This window comes from Meriones unguiculatus, chromosome 3, assembly GCF_030254825.1.
Source record: "Meriones unguiculatus strain TT.TT164.6M chromosome 3, Bangor_MerUng_6.1, whole genome shotgun sequence".
Lineage (NCBI taxonomy): Eukaryota > Metazoa > Chordata > Mammalia > Rodentia > Muridae > Meriones > Meriones unguiculatus.
The window spans coordinates 76,589,537-76,603,786 of NC_083351.1; the positions used below are offsets into that span (position 1 = coordinate 76,589,537).

General features: G+C 44.4%; 1 protein-coding gene across 1 annotated transcript in view; it reads left to right on the forward strand.

The window, feature by feature from the left end:
* Positions 1–14,250, forward strand: part of Plxna4 (plexin A4) — a 455,563-nt gene that overhangs the window by 116,870 nt on the left and 324,443 nt on the right. The gene's annotated exons all lie outside the window — the stretch shown is intronic.

The following is a 14,250-nucleotide window of genomic DNA, read 5'->3' on the forward strand; positions in this document are numbered from 1 at the left end:
TTTGAGTTTCTGGCACTACGCAGCGTGTGTGCACACACCGTTTAAAGCCTCAGCAGATGGAATGTGCATCTTTTTCTAGCTCTGACATAATTACTTCAGGGCCATCTTAGGCCCAGTTGAAACGAGGTGATCAAGGTTTCTGCCACTTTTCCCATAGTTAAGGAGCAGAAGAGTTTCTTCCGACTCAGTGATGGAGAGATTGGTCAGAGAACGTACCTAGGGAACCAGCTAAAAAGTCAGTAGGAGCCATGCATGCATGAGCATGTGAGAGATGAGCACGGTCATCTGTAATGTGTTAATAGGCACTGGTGTTTCCTGGGGGCTGGGAGATTTGGAGCACCTGAACATTACAAAGTGATTTGAGGATCCTATGACCAAGAGATATACTTCTAATGACCCCCAAAAAGTGTATGCCATTACGTGGACACCACTGTTCTGAGTAACAAAGACATTTGAAAGTATTAGAGAGCCCCAAACAACCCTCTCATGCTACCTATGTGGACATTCTCTTAAGTCCTCCTAGAACTAGGCTTAGATTCTGTGTCCCTGAGTTCAGAATCTTTTCAGACCATGGGAAATTACCTTTCTTGCTTTCTGTGTTGGTGGGAAACACTGTCTTGAAGTGTAGGACACATGTTTTGGACTCTTACCTTTGAGGGAGTCTTGGTGAATGTAGCTGATCTAGGTTTGGGAGCCACAGATCCAGGAGCCACTTTACCTGAAACAGGGACATTCTAAGACCACAATTGTTCTCATACTCCTTGCAGGAGATAGCAGGTGACTCTCGTCTTGGCCTGGGGAAGAACCTGAGATTCTGTGTGGCTTTTGCTTATAAGAGAGTCTCTGACATGAACTCAGTGGCTGGCTCTTTGATCACCTACCCCTGGGGGTGGGGGGCTGGGGCAGCCTTTCCAGGCTACAGAGGAAAACTGTGAAAGACAGTCCTGATGAGACCTGATAGGATAGGGTCAGATGGGAGGGGAGGAGGTCCTCCCCTATCAGTGGACTGGGGAAGGGACATGGGAGGAGATGGGAAGGGAGGGAGGGAGGGCGAGATTGGAAGATGAGGAGGGTGGGGACCACAGCTGGGATACAAAGTGAATAAATTGTAATACATAAAAATTATATTAAGAAAAAGAGAGAATATCTAACTCAGTTTTTGAAAGGAATGCAACTCCCATGGCCTGCACATTATAGGTTACTTCCCTTCCCGCCGTGCTTTACCCAAGACCAGCCTTCCACACAGAGCTGAGGTTTGAGTGGGGCAGAGGCTCTTATCACAGCTGATTCCTTGGTGACCCAGGAGCTTGCTAGCTCTTACACACCAATAACTCTCAGGCTGCTTGAATCACCCCTCCCCCCCTGGCCTCCGGTGAAGCATGCATGGGTGGTTTACCTGACAGGGCTGTTTAAGGAGCTGCTAAGGATTACGAGGCCAGCTAAGAGGCAAGGATGGTGAGTGTTTGCCTAAGAAATTAAAAAGCATCTCAGACAAGTGATTTCCCCAATAGTAGTCCCCTGGTAGCCCAGGAAACTCAGGAAGCTATAAATGGGCAGCTACATCTCTGGACATGTGTTATCCTCAGAGGAAGAGTCACAGAGAAGATTGTTTCAGGGTGCTATTCGTACCCTCTCTGCTACCCTAGCAAATTCACTCACCCCTCCCATCCATAATTAGCAGAGCAGAACCCATAAAGGACCTCCTTAAAAGGGGTAATCTGACCTCTGTGATCACTGTGTGTTTTGGTCTTACTAATTATACACATTGCTCGGGGTGACTTGCATATCTTAACTCTTTTTGTGTTCAGAACAAACCTACTAAGTAGATACACTTGTTCTTATCACAGGCCTTTGAGGCTACTGAGGCCCAGAGAGGTTAAGCAGCAAATATAAGCCACGTAGGTATAGTGATGGAGACAGGGTTCAAATGCAGGTACGGGACAGAGCACAGGTTTGTTCCTGTCACATTCTACTGGGCTGAAGCTGATCAGAAGGTCTGCCCAAGACATGCAGTTTCTAAACATGTCAGACATTCCCTCTCCTTAGGAATTACCATCTACTTGACTGTAGCTGGTCCCTTATTTCACATCCTCCCATAGGGGAAAGCTAGCCTGAAATATGTCATCAGTGTGCTAGCCTCCAGATGCCTCCCATGGTCAGGGTTGAGGGTGGCATGGTGACCTGTTGTGACCCAGGTTCTCTCTAACCTCTCTGAAGCCATGCTCTCAGGCTCCAAGATGGCATCCCTGCTTCTCTAGCCTTCTCTCCCCAAATCTGTGTTTTTCCAAAGCAGCACACACACACACACACACACACACACACACACACACACACACAAAGCTGCTAGTAAAACACAGAAGAGGTACACTTTTCCTGAGAAGCTGGAGAAGAGGATTGGAGAAGCCCCCAGGAACCTGAGTGCTGCATTCTTGACCCACTAGAGCTGCCTGGGTCCCTTCCCAAGTCTGAGATACTGCTTGGATTCATCTGACTTGAGTTGACCATCCTTGTCTCCATGATTTTGGGGCCACAGTGCATGGAATAGAGAGAAAGACTTATTCTATGAACTAGAAAATTTCTTGTACTGAAGTACAGTGGCCACATGCCTGGAGAAGCTCTGGATATCATTATTGTAGGACTACAGTTTTTATTAAGAAGTTGAGTGGTTGAGAAGGCCCTGGGATGACTGTTCTCTAGCCAGGAAACAAAGTATTCTATCTCTAGACTTCCTTTGGTCATGATTCTGACAAGCTTTAAGAACAAAGCTTATGAAAATTTGTATAACGAGAACCCTTTCTTCATGTACTATCTTATCTGAAAGCCAGACATAAACCAATGAAAGTCATTCAAGTTTAGGGGGCAGGTGAGAATGGAAGATATTTTCAGAGCTTTTTATTTGTCTTCCACGAGCTCCTCCAACTGGAGCTCAGAGGACTCCATGCAGCACAGGCCTTACCTTCACATACCTATCTGCCTTGTAGGTAGCCTGGATTCAGTCATGATGTGCATTTAGGTGGCACATCATAATAATTAGGGGCCAGGAGTCTCAGGCTGTAGGTAAGCAATCCAGATGTCAGGATACTTGACCCAAGCAAGGCTGTAAATATATTAAGCCATTATTGAATTTTGTGTTTTTTGGTAAGGCCTAGAAATGGGGGATCACATGCAGGTGAGAATAATGAGAAGAAGGATTTCTCCAAAGCTTCACATTATATCCCCATGGGAAATGGCACTGGGGTTGCTGGGGGGCTGACTCAGCTTTTGGTGACTTCAACCAGAGTCAAGACATCCATTCTTTCTCCTAGATGAATCTCAAACTGTTAGACAAAACATCTTCTGATGACCTTTGACTTAACCAGAGGCATTTCTATCTGAGAAACTCCCTGAAGACCTACATGTAAGAGATATAATTGCCAACCATGTATTCTGGCCAAGACCAGGAACAATGTCTGCTGACCTTCACCTTGGAAAGCCTATACTACTGAAATTCCATGCATCCTTTGAAAAATGAGGTCTCACTCATAGCCACTGTCCTTTGGGTCATTGAGAAAAAAAGTCATGTTGTCACCAGATCTCCAGGGACCTGCTCACACATTTGAATGGCAAGACTATAGCTGGCCAAGCCCTGCTGTGTGACTAGGGACCATCGGTCCTGTTTACTTTGTAGATAGGGAATCCATCTGAGAGATGGCACCTGACTGAATCATGGCCACATGATGATCCCTCTTGTGGGTGTTCATGATCAAACCCTTATCCCAGGTCCGATGTCATTTCACCATGTAGCAGGTATATTGTATTGGCGTGTGATCAGAAGAGGAACATGATGATGAGAGGCCTTTTATTTCTAGACAGTTCTCTGTCCTCTCCTAAATCTCCCATGTCCTTGCTCCCCTTGCAGCCCTCTCTGGGTAAGGCAGAGCAGACGCTTCCAGAATGTATTCCCATTGTTATAGTTTGCATCTCATCGCCACGTGCATTGCTATTTTTATCCTGGACTAGAAACTATTAAGTGGGGGAGAAATGTTAATTGGTATTATTACAGCAAAACGTGTCCTAGTAACATTGAATCCAGAGGTAAGCTCCCCACCTCTCCCTTGCCTTTTAGGCATATACAAGGACTTTGTTCATTTTGCTGACAGCCAGCACAGATTTCTTTTTCTTTTCTTTTCTTTTTTTCTTTTCTTTTCTTTTCTTTTTTCTTGTCTTTCTGGTGCTGTGCCTGCTGGGAGGAGTATTCAGGACCGCGACATATACAGGGAAAGTTGCTGGGCCTCTTCTCTGCTTAGGTACAAGGGAAAGAAGTGGGGATTTAGGGAACTGCCGTAACTTTAAGTTCAGTTTTAGCCATTGAAACTAGACCAGAAGGCACAGCGAGGCTGTATGGGAAGCACACATGCTGTGCGGCTCACATGGCCTTTGCAGAGATTATGGGGTATTTGTGTTTTGTTTATTTTGGTAGTAGTAGAGATTCAGCCTCTAGCCTTCTCCATGAGGCACGAGCTCTATGCTTGAGCTATAGTCCCAGCTCTTAGGGTATTTGTATTTATGATCTAGCCAAAATAGGTAGCAAGGAACCTTCAAGGTGGCATTTCCCCCTAAGTGACAATTACGAATGAACAGATTGGAAACTCATAGTGATTGGGTCCAGGCATACTTCCCTCACTTCCAGAGGACATAAATGGGCTGAGCCCAGGATACCTGGGATCAAATCCTTTCCAGCTGTGAGGCTTCAAGTATGTCTCTGGCCTCCTTTTCCTCACATGAAAGCAGGACTGGTAATGGACATGTTTCTAGGTTGCTAGTGAGTAAAGCATGTCCCACAAAGCACACATTAAAGGCTTATTCTTCATAACTTCTGAGATTCTGAAGCCTTGAAAATTTGCTGGAAGCACCAGGAGAAAGAAAGGTCTAAGTTGTAATCCGGTAGTGTTCACTGGCGGTGTCAACCTAAGTACAGAAGCTAGTATCTCCCAAATTCTCTTTGTCTCTTCTTTTTCTATCCAAATAGAAAGGCTTGATTTCTTCATAGCTTAAAAAATTTTGCATGAAATTTGCAGGTAAATGGTGGGAACTGGAAAAGATCGTCTTGAGTGAGGTATCCCAGAAGCAGAAAGACACACACAGTATATACTCACTCGTAAGTGGATATTAGACATATAATATAGGATAAACCTGCTAAAATCTGTACACCTAAAGAAACTATTCAAGAAGGAGGACTCTGGCTAAAATGCAAAATCCTCACTCAGAAAGGCAAAGAGGATGATCCTCAGAAGAAGGAGAAAACAGGGAACAGGACAGGAGCCTGCCACAGAGGGCCTCTGAAAGGCTCTACCCTTCAGGGTATCAAAGCAGATGCTGAGACTTATGGCCAACCTCTGGGCAGAGTGCAGGGAATCTTATGAAAGAAGTAGGAAATAGTAAGACCTGGAGAGGACAAGAGCTCCACAAGGAAAGCAACAGAACCAAAAAATATGGGCACAGGGTTCTTTTCTGAGACTGATACTCCAACCAAGGGCCATTCATGGAGATAACCTAGAACCCCTGCACAGATGTAGCATGGCAGGTCAGTGTCCAACTGGATTCCCCAGTAATAGGAACAGGGACTGTCTCTGACATGAACTGATTGGCCTGCTCTTTGATCACCTCCCCCTGGGGGGGGGGAACAGCCTTACCAGGCCACAGAAAAAGCCTCTCCTGATGAGACCTGATAAAGTAGGATCAGAAGGAAGTAGAGGAAGACCTCCCCTATCAGTGGAGAAGGGGAAAGGAGGGTGGGATTGGAAGGGGAGGAGCTACAGGGGGGATACAAAGTGAATAAAGTATAATTAATAAAAATTAAAATAAAAATATTTTTAAAAGCTTTTTATAATGTTAACTGATTTTTGAAAGTAGTGGTAATGTTATATGTTATTTGTATAAAACATAATAAAAAGAACATGGAATAAAATAACATGAGAGGGTGGACAGATGGCTTAGACATTTAGAGTCTTCCTGCGGAGTCATGAGGCCTTGAGTTTAGATCTCAGAACCTGAGAAACGAGCCAGGCATCCTGCAAACACCTGACAGGTCAGCTCTAAGGAATCTGACGGTTTCTCCTGGCCTCTGTGTGTCCAGAGGCATGTGTACTCATGCCCAGGTGTGCATACACTCACACACACAGAATTAATTTTTAAAAGTTAAAAATAAGTAGCCTGAAATTCCCCCATATTAAAATAATATCTATTCTGAGTGTGTTCCTGTGCTATGAGCATGTAGTTTAAATATAGCCAAAGGTTAAGTCCCATATACAGACATGTATTATGTTGTATTGTGAACATTTCCTCATGTGATCCACTATCCTTCAAGCCTATGATTTTTCACAGTGGCTGACATTTCACACTACACATTTTGCTTTTCCCTTCTTCATCATCAAGTCTTCTCATTTTTTTTTCTTTCCGATGACTTACTACTTCTTTTATCCCTGCATTCATTTTTGTTATATGGATTGATTGGATTTTTTTCCATTCTCCCTCTCTGATGGCTTGAACAATAGTCAACCATTTTAACCTCACAGTGAAAGGACTTAATATCAAGGAGCCAGCCAGTCCCAATCAAAGTCGTGTAGCCTCCATGGGCACCAGCCAATCCTAATTGAGATCACATAGCCACAGGAGGAATTCCCCTTTCTGGCTTTAAAAGGGGCCTTCGAGCTCCCCTCGTGGTCCTTGCTATTTTGTATGAGTGATTGACTCCAGCAGGCTGGTTCTCTCTGCAGAATAAATGCTCTTTGCTTTTACATACTACTTTAGTCTGGGGTCTTCCTTCAGTGATTTTCAGACCTAACAATGGTGGTTATACTTGAGATTTTGAGAGCGTGTGTCTGCCCATATCCCCTCAGCTTCCAAGTTAAGAGCCACATGCAATACACTGTGATTTTTATGTCTGCTGTCTCTCTCTGTTCTCCAATTCTTATGATCTAGCTTTAGATCCCATAGTCATAGTCTCACATTGAGATAATTTCAACATTCATTCATTGCAAGCATTGTTTTTGACATTTCTACATTGGTAATTGAAATCCCACTAAGTGTTTTGACATCTCCACTAGAGTATCATGGCTCATAGCTGTAGTACATTGTAATTCTCCACCTGTAGCTTCTTAATTTTGATTTATCTCCTGTTCGATTGGCATTTGTTAAGACATTTTCTCCCCATGAAGGGAACGTAGGTAATAAAAATTTTAAGCTGTGTGTCTGAGAATGTCATTCTGTTGACCTCACATGTAAATGAAAACACCGTTTGGTATTTTTCTTTTCTCAAAGTTGTGAAATTGCTGTATTGTCCCTGAGCAGTGAGTCCAAGGGAGAAGCCTGGGGCCAGTTGGACTTTGATTCCTCTGTAGGTGATCTTGTTTCTTTTTCTGTCTGAAGGTTCACAGAACTTTCTCCAGATGTGTTTCATCATATGTATGTGGGTTGACTTTATTTCTTGTGCATTGCATTTAAATATGTCCTTCTAGTCTGCAGCCTCATGTTTTGTATTTTCAATGCAGAAAGGTACTTGTTTGACAATCGTCATCATTAAACTGTCATTGTTCTCTTCTGTGCTGTTTCTGTATTGGAGGATTTGGGTACATGCATGTGTGCACGTTCATGCGTGTGGGTGTGCATGTGTGTGTGTGTGTGTGTGTGTAACCTAGGCTGGCCTTGAATTCACAATGTAGTGCAGGATAGTTTCAACCTCACAACAATCTTCCTGCCTCAGGCCTTCCAAGTGCTGGGATTATTGATATGACCCACCATGCCCTGCTTGGGTTACTCTATGTGTGTGTCTCTTTCTCTCTGTGTATCCCTCTTTGGTCATTCAGCTCTCTTTTCTCTCTCCTCACTCTCTCTCATATCATCTGATTTTTGCACGTGTTTTCAGCTGCTTGCTAATTTAGATATGCTGTGGTTTCAGCCACTCATGAAACCTTCACAGCTTCCCCAGCTGTAGGTCCTTCCTCTGCATAGATGAGGCCAGATGACGCCTCATATTTGCTCATATTTGAATGTGCCCTGCATGTTGTTTACATATTGCTAGGGTGGAGCCCAATTACAAAACGGACTGACCTTGGAGCTGCTAATGCTGGCTCTCTGGCCTTTTAAAGGAAAAGTTTGCTTGAACTCTCTTCTAGGCATTATTTACTTTGACTTTATTTTTCAAACAAAAGTTCTCTTGAACTGTACCAAAATACAAACAAGAAAAATTCCCAAACATTCTCTTTCTCTCCCTTTTTTCCTTATAATAACTCTACCTTTTTGAAGATATTTTCTGTGATATGCCTTTTTTAGACCTAACATCTTTCTGCTCCTTTGGCAGCCCCTTTTTGTTTGTTGAGCCTTACAGGGAGGAGTCTGATAATGCTCTGGTGAGGCTGGTGTGGGCTCTCATTTCTGAAATGTTTAAACCTCTCTCTCTCTCTTCTTCCTCCTTCCCTCCTTTCTCTCCTCCTCCTGTCCCCTTTCCTATCTTCCTTCTTCCCTCCCTTTCCCAGTCATGTTTGTATATTTTCATCCTCACAGTTATTAATATTTAAGACTAACAGGGATTCATTCTCACCAAGTTAACTAGTAAAGGGAGGAAAGGTTGGTGGAGGCACAGAGAGACCATGATGACACACCATTGGGGTTTAAGTACCACTTTCTTGGTTTGAAGGCCCCATCCCTTTCCTCAGTGGGCAGCGCTTCAGCTATCCTGACTTAATTTGTTTTCCACTGGTTAGAACCTCACTCAGGGTTCTTCTGCACCAAAAATGGTAGGAAGGTATAATGGAAGGAGCCCTGGAGGTAAGCTGTGCACACAGCTAACTTCTTTTCCATGAAGCAGTTTTTAAAGATATTTGCAGAATTTATGATTTGAGTTCTTTTTATTATATTTTATTATACATACCCATAAGAATTCTTGCTATTGTTTGGCATGTGTAATTCACATACCAGACTTTAAGAAACAGGAGGTGAGAATGTCAAGCGGACACTGCCTTGTGTATTTGCTGTTCTACCTAACTGAATGTAACATATTTCATAATGATGGGACCTTGTGCTTTATTACCGGCTAGAGTGTGGGTAGGTGGACTGTGTTGTAAGCCCTGTGTCTGTTGACTGTGTGTTGGGGGCAACAGAAGAATTCAGGTGTGGCAACACTTGGTAAAAAAATGAACTTGAAGATCAGATACATTTGCAGCTTAGTCAGCTCCAATTACCCACCCATCTGGAAGGGACATGCACTACCAATGTCATCAAAATCAGCAGGTAACAAAAATGATTTCCACATGGTCTTGGTTGTTCTATATTAAATGTGGAAAACACACCCCACTCCCATCAGATACTTCAACCCGTTCAGGGGCAGAATTGTTTTTTAATCTGTGCTTTCCTGGGCCTGAGATGAAGCAAGTCAGATTTGCTGGCTGGAAGCCTGAATGTAGGTGGGAGTGGGGATGAGTTTAAAATGCCTGAGGCAAACAAACTGCTCTGCAGAGCCTCCAGCCTAGACCCTATCAGTCTCTTCTCCTGGACATCCCTAACACCCTAATGTGGTGTAGATTCACCATGGAAGAATCTATAAAATCAAGTCTGCTCCAACCTGCTCATTGTTCTTTGGTCTTTCCCAGAATTCCACTCTGCACCGCCAAGAAAATCTCATCCTTCCATTTCTCATGTACTGCCATTCAGGTTGCTTCTAGCTCCTCTTCAAGGAGAGAATGTGACAACAGATTAAGCTTCTAACACGAAGAGGCTGAGGGATATTTCCCCAATAATAACAACAACAACAACAACAATAATAATAATAATAATAGTCTTTCTGCTGCTAAGAAACTATGCCAGCAGCTACTACTTAAGTTTTTACTACATGATTCTTCATGCATATTTTAAATTAGGGGCTATGTCCCAGAAAAAAGGTCTGCTCAGGGAATTTATCCTCAAAGTAGTTCACATCCGTGTTCGGACTGGAGCCCAGAGGGTCAGGGAGCCTCCTGGCAAGGTGTAGGAGGCAGTGTGAAGAGTGTTCTGACTGCCTGGTTTGGTCATGCCGTGAAAGTATGCCTGTTTCACCTAGGCCTGGGGAGATGTATGTGTTTATGGCTCCTAAGTTGCATATCTCAGGGCTGTAATTGCATCCTGTGTCCCCACAACATTACAGACATGAAGGGAAAATGAGGGCTTTGCACGTTCCTGGAGATGTAATTATGGTAATAGGCAGGCCTTGTTTGCTATGCTTGTCCTGTGAGGCATTTAGCCCAGCTCTCTTCAGCGCGTACAGCTTTGTGAGTGGATAAGTTCGGCAGAGGGGCAGCGTGTAAACGTGAGATTCTTGGGCACCTTAGACTGCATTGTCGTAGTCACGCAGGCTCAAGTGTACATCCAGGAGATGGACCTTGTAGACCTTCCAAGTCTCTCACGCTCAGTGTCTCCATGCTGTAATCTGTACAAAAATCAAGGACTGGAATACTTCAGTTTTCCTTTTTTATTTAGCCTGGGACTCCAGTCCATGAGACGCATCACTTTTATTTTATTTTAATTTATTTATATTTTGAGACACATCCCTTCTAACCATAACATTCCATGCCGGGACCTTAAAGGCTCATGGGATTTAAAATAACTTATAAAGTTCATTCTGAAGAGTCCTTTAGGTCCTAACAATTCTAACATTGTTCACAAGCCTCAAGTCCACTGGCTCTTCTGAAATCACGCATGAGACAAAGTAAGTAAACCCTTCCTTAAGTTGCAGTTTGCAATGTATGTGGTCACAGCCACAGTTACAGAAGACAGTGTGCGTGTCCTGCTTCCCTCCCCTCCCCTCCTCCTGGCCCATCATGAGCTCAGTCTGTTAAGGGCTCCCCAGTGGCCTGCTGCTCATGGCTGAGTTGTTATCTTCTCATCACACACTTATCTGGGCACGCTTAGAGCTCTGTAATAAAATTTGTCACTGACTTTAATCCCATCACTGTCCAGACCCGGTTGATTAGCTCCTCTGGTTGTTGTGGCTTAGCTTGGCACCTCCAGCCCCTTCTCATGCAGAAAAGACTGCCTGGCCTCAGGAAGAGAAGACAGAAGAGGCCATTGAGAACCCCAAACTGCCACAATGTGTTTTTACAACAACTTCATCTCCCTCCTGCCCTCTGTCAGCACTTTCTCAGGTCTGTCATAGACACAGACAGAGAAGCAGACCTTGCCTTCATTCTACTGAAATCTTACGTGCTCCCGCCTTCCTCTGAAGCCTCCTGACATGTGGAGAGGCTGTATCTTAGTTGACTAGGTAGATGTCCCACTCCACTAAAAACTGTGGGCTCTCTGGACCACACTCCCTTCCACTCGGCCACATAGATTGTCCTGGCAGCTTTCTCTGCTTGCCTAACTCTCTTCACAGCTGCACATTCCATGCAAATTTGTTGCCCAGAAAGAATGGGTGTGTGGAGAATGCAAAGTGGGGATTCCCTGAGGAGGGTGTTCACTGAGCAAATGTACTGTGGGCTTCCAACAGATGTGTAGGCGGAACATGTGTGTGTCAGCTAGGGTGTGCACATGTGTATGCCTGTGTGTGAATGCATTGGGATTTGGCATGTCTCCAGATATGAATACAGATAGTCCTTCAGTGTATATAAGTGAATGTATGTATACCTCTTTGTGTGTGTGTGAGTAAGTGTATGTGTGTATACAGGTATGTGTATATATGGTATATATGTGTGCATATGTATGTGTAGGGAGGGTATGTATATGTGTGCATATGTATGGGTATATGTATGTGGGAATGTGTGTGTATATGTGTGTGTCTGTGCATGTATGATTATTGTATGAGTGAATGTGTTTATGTGTGTGAGCATGCGTTAGTTTGGTACAGTTCAACATGAGTTAGCCTTTTCACCCTTCTCTTCATTTTCTGCTTTGAGCACAACATCTGCCACCTGCCTCTCTCTAGTTCTCTTGCACCACCCTTAGAGCCAGTGCACCTCTGAGCCCCTGGATAAACCAGTTCACTGGAAGGAGTCTTTCTTTCTCTGCTGTGTAGGTCTCCAGCTGCAGGCTTCATGCACCCATTGGCACCTGTTGGGAGTAAAGCAGACAGTGGCATGGCTGCTATGGTACCCCAGTACCGACAGCACCAGATGAGGCTAAAGACAGCAGGTGGTCCATGAAGACAGCCTGTGCTGTCTCTCAGAGCAGCCTGTTTCCTTGAGGCCTGCCTACATCCATGGTCCAGCCAGAGCATAGGTGCTCTGAGACTACACTGCAGGAGCAGTGGGCAGGAGGAGCCCATTTCATCTCCTCAGGCTGATGTAACAAAGAACCATGGATTACATGTCTACAATGCACTGGCATGGTGGTTGTGGATGCTGGAAGTTAGAGGTCAAGCCATGAGTGTTGATGGCTTCTCTTAAAGCCTCTCTCCTGGGCTTGGAGATGGCTGCCTGCTCTCCACACCTTCCCTCTCTATGTGTCTATGTCCTAAACTCCTCCTCTTGGAAGGATACCAGTCTTATCAGATTAGGGTATGCCCTAATTACTTCATGTTAACTTAATTACCTCTTTAAAGGCCATTTCCAGATACAGGCATGATCTGAGGTCTTGGGAGTTAGGGCTTCTACATAAACTTGGGACAGGGCACAATCGGTCACCAAATCAATTTCTCTGTAGATCCTGTTGGCCTTCTCTCTCGAAGTCTTCTCTTAGCTCTGCTGTTAGAATCAGCACTTGTTTCTCATGGAACCCTAGCTCCTCCTGCATGCAGGATGAGGCAGCTTTGGCTCTGTGGCTTGCAAACAAACTTCAAAGAAAACAACAAGGTCTTGTGATTTTAACATTTGTAGGATATTGAGAAGGCAAAGTGATAAAGGAGCAAGAATAAGAAGTTTAAGATAACTCTTGGTTGTCATTCAGCCCTCACTAAGTGAAATCTCTCAGAACATGCTTTCTTCTGCTACCAGGAAGGTTGAGTGAGGTGATGTGTATGAAGCTCCTAGGCACATAGTAGGTACACTAAGCATCCTTGACTTTCAGTGGTAGTGACTTACAGTGGCAGTGATTCCTGTAGACAGACAAGTTGAAGTGATAATAAACACATGGAGCTCAGATAGCCACTGAGCAAGTGAGTACCTGCCGATCACACCAGGGAGCAGAGACAAGGTCTGTTCAGCATGTAGTGAAAACCTGATTCTATTTCCAAAGAAACTGTGAACTCAGATGCCATTTCTGCTTGTAGTGGGTATTTAGGACAACATTGCTGGATACCAGTGGAAGAGAGGCCTATCCTCAGGATGAGCTTCAGACACTTGTAGACAAAAGACGAACGGGAAAGCTGGAGTTCCTTTGCAGGCTGATTCTCAGGATATGGATGGAACCTCTTCAGGGGCCTCTTGCCTTGCACACAGCTAGGTTCCCAGTAAACAGTTCCTAAGTAAACAGAGCTGAGGTGATGCCTGAATGATTGGCATTCTAGAAAGCTCCTGTGGGCTACTGCTGGTCCAGGGGCCATGTCTGGGACTCCTGGCCCACATCTCTGTCCTAGCTTAGGGTCCACATCACCTTGTGTTTCAAGCCTCTCTGACCCACCTTGCTGTCCACTTCTGTTCTGAATGCTTTACTTACATCCTTTGCTGAAATTTCTCCATCTTATTCCTCATTTGCATTTGCATCTGTTGGTTGTTTCTTTAGTCCTTACTCATCATTCTCCTTTTTATTCTTTCTCATCATTTTTGAGCTCCCAGACAAATAGAAAAGGATAAGGCAATACCCAGATCCCTAACTGGTGTTTGTGGTGACCCTAATTAGGAAAAGGCAGATGGAAAAGTACTATCATTCCCACTGCCCCCCTCATCTTCAGAAGCCCCAAGTGTCTCTACCCCAATATGTATCCATTCCTTGGTCCCAATTCCCTAATCACTTTGCCAGAGTAAATAATTGCTGGTGTGTGGTGACACAAGGTCATCGCCAATGGAGGAATGTAATTAGGACCTTCATTTCAGACCATCTTGGGAGCTGCCATGCAGCTGATACTTGTTTCTCTGACCCTTTGCTTTGATGCCCATGTCTTCTGGCCCCTTTCCCTTTGCAGCCTAGAAAGCTTGTACTGAAATAGAGTTGCTTATGGGCAGATAGCAAGCAGATAGCAAGCCTTTCTACTTCTTTCTCTATAGATGTGAGTGGTAGAAAGCCACACTCCATGGAGCTAAGACTTTGGCCCTCAGCTGGCATGCAGTGCTCTGTGTATCTGAGTGTTCCTCAGGGACCATTTCAGGG